A 7,579-nucleotide genomic window follows, 5' to 3' on the forward strand; every position below is an offset into this window, starting at 1 on the left:
CGATCTCGGCTCACCGCAACCTCCGCCTCCCGGGTTCAGGCAATTCTCCTGCCTCAGCCTCCTGAGTACCTGGGATTACAGGCATGCACCACCATGCCCAGCTAATTTTTTGTATTTTTAGTAGAGATGGGGTTTCACCACGTTGACCAGGATGGTCTCGATCTCTTGACCTCGTGATCCGCCCGCCTCGGCCTCCCAAAGTGCTGGGATTACAGGCGTGAGCCACCGCGCCCGGCCCATATGGATGTTTTTAACCATTTCAGACTTTTAAACTGTTTAGTTTATTTTTTACCTTTAGTACAGATAGGGTTTTGCCATTTTGCCCAGGCTTGTGTTGAATTCCTGGGCTCAAGTAATCCTCCTGCCTCAGCCTCCCAAAGTGTTGGGATTACAGGTGTGAGCCACCATGCCCAGCCTGTTTAGTTTTTCATTATATTAATATATTTTAGTTAATTATCATCTTTAGTGGGCTATTGGTTATGGACATAAATAACTCATTAAAAAGAAGCATAAAAGTAAACCTGCAAATTTGCCTCAAGATGATTGTTGCCAGATTCTTGGATTTATCTGCTCAAAACTCATATCCAGATGTCAAAGGCTGCAAAGCCATGGCTGGAAGGAAAAAAAAGTAGACATGATGCTCATGTCTCATTTGATTTTTCATGTACTGAGAAAAAAGCCATCCTACCCCTAAAGGTGTCATTTGTGGAAACTACTTGCCAACAGCAGTCTGAACGTTTAATCTCATCATTTATAGTAGAAACAGAATATGGCCAGTTAAGACAGCTCATGCTTGTAATCTCAGCTGTTTGGGAGGCCAAGGTGGGTGAATTGCTTGAGTCCAGAAATTTGAGACAAATCTGGACAATATGGGAAAAACCTTTCTCTACAAAAAAAAAAAAAAAAAAAAAAAAAAAAAAAAAAAAATTAGCAGGGCATGGTGGCACATGCCTGTGGTCCTAGCTACCTGGGAGGCTAAGATGGGAGGATTGCTTGAGCCTGGGAGGTGGAGGTTGCAGTGAACAGAGATTGTGCTACTGCACTCCAGCCTGGGCAACAGAGCAAGGCCCTGTCTCAAAATAAATAAATAATAGCCTGGTGTGGTGCCACGTCCCTGCAGGCACAGCTACTTGGGAGGCTGAGGCGGGAGAATCACCAGACTCCGGAAAGTCAAGGCTACAGTGAGCTATGACCGCACCACTGCACTTGATCCTGGGTGACAGAGAGAGACTGTGTCTCAATTAAAAAAAGAAAAAGAAACAGAACATAACATTAGAAACAGAAATAAACCTTTTGGGTTTTATGAAGTATTATGAAGTATTTCAGACATACATTTCCAATGTTAGGATACGTAGATCCAGCTCCTTGAGTTGCATTGGATTCTGTATTATGAATGTACCATGATTTCTGTAACCATTCATCCTGTTGCACTCTGGAGTGCAAATGCTGGATCCAAAGATGTGTGTATAGATCAGTGTGTAGAAGGCCACATTGCCCTCCTAAGAGATTAAACCAATTTACATTCTCACCAGCAATGAACAATGGACTCCATTTCCCCCACACCCTCACCAACTCTGAATATAGCCATGCATCACTTAATGACCAGGATATGCTGTGAGAAGTGTACCATTAGGTGATTTCATCCTTGTGTGAACATCATAGTGTACTTACACAAACGAGGGAATAGCCCAGAACACACACCTTGTGTATATGGTATAACCTGTTGCTCCCAGACTGTAAACCCGTACGGCATGTACTACACTGAGTACTGTATCTTAACGTAGAAAAGATATAGTAAAGCCGGGCGCGGTGGCTCACACCTGTAATCCCAGCACTTTGGGAGGTTGAGGCGGGTGGATCACGAGGTTAAGAGACTGAGACCATCCTGACCAACATAGTGAAACCTCGTCTCCACTAAAATACAAAAATTAGCTGGGTGTGGTGGTGCAGGCCTGTAGTCCCAGTTGCTAGGGAGGCTGAGGCAGGAGAATTGCTTGAACCCAGGAGGCGGAGGTTGCAGTGAGCGGAAATCGCACCACTGCACTCCAACCTGGCTCCTGGCGACACAGTGAGACTCTGTCTCAAAAAAAAAAAAAAAAAAGTATAGTAAAAAAATACAGTCTTATAATCTATGGCACTGCTGTCATATCTGCAGTCTGTTGTTGACTAAAACATCCTCATGCAGTACATGACTATATCTTGCAATTTCTGAACTTTTGCCAATATGATGAGTAAAAAAATGACCCCTCATTTGCACTTTAACTTACATTTCAATTTTTTTGTGGGTAACTTTTAATTTTCTTTGTTTTTTTGGAGGGCATGCAAGATCACTGAGTTTTCTTTCTCTTCTAATGATGAAAGCCATTGCTCATTTTTATATTGGGGTTTCAGTTTTGTTGATTTGTAGAAGTTCTATCTTCTGGATTTTACTAGTTTGTTTACTACTTTGTTTTTTTTGGTGTTTGTTTGAGACACAGTCTCGCTCTTGTTGCTCAGGCTGGAGTGCAGTGACGCGATATCAGCTCATTGCAACCTCTGCTTCCCGGATTTAAGCAATTATTCTGCCTTAGCCTCCCCAGTAGCTGGGATTACTGGAATGCACCACCATGCCCGGCTAATTTTGTATTTTTAGTAGACATGGAGTTTTACCATGTTGACCAGGCTGGTCTCGAACTCCTGATCTCAGGTGATCACCCTCCTTGGTCTCCCAAAGTGTTGGGACTACAGATGTGAGCCACTGTGCCCTGCCTGGATTTTACTATATTGTTATGTATATTGCAAGTATTTTTTTTCCAGAGATTGCCTCTTTTTTTGTTTTGTTGTTGATGTCATTCTTTTTTGAGTGAGGTTTAAAAAAAAAAAAATTGTGGGCTGGGCGCGGTGGTTCACGCCTGTAATCCCAGCACTTTAGGAGGCTGAGGTGGGCAGATCACAAGGTCAGGAGTTCAAGACCAGACTGGCCAACATCGTGAAACCCTGTCTTACTAAAAAATACAAAAATTAGCTGGGCATGTTGGCTCGTGCCTGTAATCCCAGCTACTAGGAAGGCTGAGGTAGGAGAATTGCTTGAACCAGGACCCCGGAGGCAGAGTTTGCAGTGAGCTAAGATCACGCCATTGCACTCCAGTCTGGGCTGCAGAGCAAGACTCCAACTCAAAAAAAAAAAAAATGATAAAATATAAGTAATATAGAAATTGCCATTTTAACCAAATTTTTTTTTTTTTTTTTTTTTTTTTTTTTTTTAGACGGAGTTTCGCTCTTGTTACCCAGGCTGGAGTGCAATGGCACGATCTCGGCTCACCGCAACCTCCGCCTCCTGGGTTCAGGCAATTCTCCTGCCTCAGCCTCCTGAGTAGCTGGGATTACAGGCACGCGCCACCATGCCCAGCCAATTTTTTGTAGTTTTAGTAGAGACAGGGTTTCACCGTGTTGACCAGGATGGTCTCGATCTCTTGACCTCGTGATCCACCTGCCTCGGCCTCCCAAAGTGCTGGGATTACAGGCGTGAGCCACCGCGCCCGGCCATTTTTTTATTTTTAAGAGACTGGCTCTCACTCTGTCACCCAGGCTAGAGTACAATAGTATAATCATGGCTCACTGCAGTCTCGACTTCCCAGGCTCAAGTGATTCTCCCGCCTCAGCCTCTGGAATGGCTGGGATGAGATGCACGCTACCATGCCCCACTAATTTTTATATTTTTTGTAGAGATGGGGTTTCCCTATGTTGCCCATGCTGCTCTCAAACTCATGGGTTCAAGTGATCCACCCACCTCAGCCTCCCCAAGTGCTAGATTTATAGGCATGAGCCACTGTGCCTGGCCACTACTATTTCTAAAACTTTTTCATCACCCCAAATGTAAATTCTATAAATATTAAGCAATACTTCCTCATTCTTCCTTCCCCCTAACTCCTGGTAAACTCTAGTCTACGTTCTGTCTCTATTAGTTTGTTTATTCTATATGTTTTATTTTTTAATTATTATTATTATTTTTTTGAGACAGAGTCCCACTCTGTTGCCCAGGCTGGAGTGCAATGGCATGATCTCTTCACTGCAACCTCCGCCTCCTGGGTTCAAGCAATTCTCCTGCCTCAGCCTCTTGAGTACCTGGGATCACAGGCAAGTGCCACCACACCCTGCTAATTTTTGTATTTTTGGTAGAGATGGGGTTTCACCATGTTGGCCAGGCTGGTCTTGAACTCCTGACCTCAGGTGATCCACCCGCCTCGGCCTCCCAAAGTGTTGGGATTACAGGCATGAGCCACTGTGCCCAGCCTTATTTTATTTTTATTATTACTATTTTTTGGAGACCAAGTCTCTGTCACCCAGGCTGGAGTGCAATGGTACAATCTTGGTTTACTGCAACTTCTGCCTCCTGGGTTCAAGCGATTCTGCCTCAGCCTCCCTAGTAGCTGGGATTACAAGTGCCTGTCAACACGCCTGGCTAATTCTTGTATTTTTAGTAGAGATGGGGTTTCACCATGTTGACCAGGCTAGTCTCAAACTCGAACCTTGTGATCCGCCCAACTCGGTTTCCCACAGTGCTGGGACTAGGCGTGAGCCACCAAGCCTGGCTGACACTTGTGATTTTCTTTTAAAAAAATTATAGCCATCTAACTAGGTATAAAGTGCTATCTCATTATGGTTTTTTTATTTGCACTTCCCTAATGATGATGGTAAGCAATTTTTCATATGCTTATTGGCCATTTGTATATTTTCTTTGAAGAAATGTGTATTTATTTATTTATTTTTTGAGATGGTATCTCTGTCACCCAGGCTGGAGTACAGTGGTACGATCTCTGCTCACTGCAACCTCTGCCTCCCAGGTTCAAGTGATTCTCCTGCCTCAGCCTCCTGAGTAGCTGGGACTATAGGCAAGTGCCACCATGCCTGGCTAATTTTTGTATTTTTAGTAGAGATGAGGTTTCACTACGCTGGCCAGGCTGGTCTCAAACTCCTAACCTCAGGTGATCTGCCCACCTCGGCCTCCCAAAGTGCTGGGATTACAGGTGTAAGCCACAATGCCTGGCCTGAAGAAATGTCTATTTAAATCTTTTGCTTGGCCAGGTGTGGTGGCTCATATCTTTAGTCCTAGCTACTCAGGAGGCTGAGGTGGGAGGATTGTTTGAGCTCATGAGTTTGAGGTTACAGTGAGCTATGATTGTGCCATTGTACTTTAACCTGGACAGCAGAGTGAGACTGTTAAATAAAGCCTCAAAGTGTGGAAGTGTATAAAGTCGAAGTATGTAAATGCTACCCTTTGTGTTTTTTGTGGGCTTTTTTTTTTTTTTTTTTTTTTTTTTAGAGAAGGTCTCATTCTGTCACCCAGGCTGAGTGCAGTGGCATGATCACAGCTCAATGTACCCTCCACCTCCTGGGCTCAAGTGATCTTCCCACCTCAGCCTCCAGAGTGGCTGGGACTACAGACACGTGTCACCATGCCTGGTTAATTTTTGTTTTTTTGGCAGAGACAGAGTTTTGCCATGTTGCCCAGGCCAGTCTCAAACTCCTGTACACAAGCGATCTGCTTGCGTTGGCCTCCCAAAGTGCTGGAATTACAGGGATGAGCCACCGTGCCTGACTCCTTTTCTGTTTTATGTCTTGTATATGCATAAATATTTCTGGAAGTATACACTCTGTAGTGTTAGTGGTGATGCTTTTAGAGGAAGAGATTGGGAAACTAGTATGTGTTAGCCACAGTGATGTATCCACACCCATTTCTCTTTTCCAGGGAATATGGAAAGACTATACTTCTCAACCTTCCTAGTAGATGTGATTTCACCAATTGGAATTGGGCAGAAGAATGTGTCACTTCAGTCCAAGGCAATTAAGTGTTAGTGTGAATGAACTTTTTTCCTCTCCCCTACCCCCATTGGAGCAGTTGTAATCAAATAACTGAGATTATGGTGATGTCAGAAGGATGTAGTTTGGATTTGAGTCACTGCTAGGAGAGAACAGTACAGCATCATTGTCTAATGTGGGACGAGTGAGAAATAAGCCTTTGTTGTGTTAAGTGACTGAGATTTGGAGTTTTATTTAGTATCACATGTGGTGGATTAAAGATGGCCAGACATTTTTTGACATTCCTTTCATCGAAAGCTGGGTTCTGTATCTCCTCTTTTTCAATCTGGGCTGATCCGTGACTGCTTTGGTCAACAGAATGCAGAGAAAGTGATGTGTTCTAATTTCTCCTAGCTTTCCTACTGTTGGATGCACATTTTGGGATGCTCCCTCTCAGAATCTAGCCACCATGCTCTGCCGTGAAGGGGCCTTATGTAGGTGTTTTGGTTTGCAGCTCCAACCCTCTAGCCAAAAGATGGCTTCTCCTGCCAGCCAAATGAGCGAGCCATCAACAGCAACCTGCTCAGCTGAGTCTTCAAGTAACTCCAGTCCTGGTGTGATCACAGTCACATAAGCCACTCAAAGTGAGAATCACCAGCTGAGTTCAGCCAACAGAGTCATAGGCAATATTAGAAATCACTGTATTGTCAGGGGTGGTGGCTCACACCTGTAATCACAGAACTTTGGGAGGCCAAGGCAAGTGGATGGCCTGAGCTTAGGAGTTTGAGACTGGCCTGGGCAACATGGTGAAACCCTGTCTCTACTAAAATACAAAAAGTTAGCTGGGCATGGTGTTGTGTGCCTGTAGTCCCAGCTACTTGGGAGGCTGAGGCAGGAGAATTGCTTGAACCCAGGAGGCAGAGGTTGCAGTGAGCTGAGATGGTGCCATTGCACTCCAGCCTGGGTGACAGAGCGAGACTCCATCTCCAAAAAAAAAAAAAAAAAAAAGACATTACTGTATTAAATAATTGCCAAAAGACCACAGACCAGCCTGTCCTGTCCTCATCAACATGTGAAGGTGTGAAGCATACAGGCTCACTTTTGTACTATTTTAATATTTTGCTATGTGCATGTGATTGGTTTTCCAATTTGAAAAATAGCTACTTTTGGCTGGGTGCTGTGGTTTACGCCTGTAATCCCAGCACTTTGGGAGGCCAAGGCAGATGGATCACAAGGTCAGGAGTTTGAGACCAGCTGACCAACATGGTAAAACCCCATCTCTATAAAAATAAATAAATACAATAAAAAAAGAAAAATAGCTACTTTTTTTTTTTTTTTTTTTTTGAGACGGAGTCTTGCTCTGTCACCCAGGCTGGAATGCAATGGCACAATCTCAGCTCCCTGCCACCTCTGCCTCCCAGGTTCAAGCGATTCTCCCGCCTCAGCCTCCCAAGTAGCTGGGATTACAGGCACGTGCCACCATGCCTGGCTAATTTTTGTATTTTTAGTAGAGAAGGGTTTCACCATGTTGGCCAGGCTGGTCTTGAACTCCTGACCACAAGTGATCCACTGCTTTGGCCTCCCAAAGTGCTGGGATTACAGGTGTGAGCCACTGCACCTGGCCAAAAAATAGCTACATTTTTTATTTCAAAACTTCTAAGCATTGGACCATGAAAACTGTGTTTGTTTTTTTTTTTATTTTTGATACCACAGCAACAGCAATACATATTTACTGATTACGAACTCAGGTGGGGCCAAACCCAGTGCTAGGTGCTGAAGACGGAGCCTAGATCAAGATTGG

This window comes from Sapajus apella, unplaced genomic scaffold (assembly GCF_009761245.1).
Source record: "Sapajus apella isolate SASKATOON/1434 unplaced genomic scaffold, GSC_monkey_1.0 scaffold106, whole genome shotgun sequence".
NCBI lineage: Eukaryota > Metazoa > Chordata > Mammalia > Primates > Cebidae > Sapajus > Sapajus apella.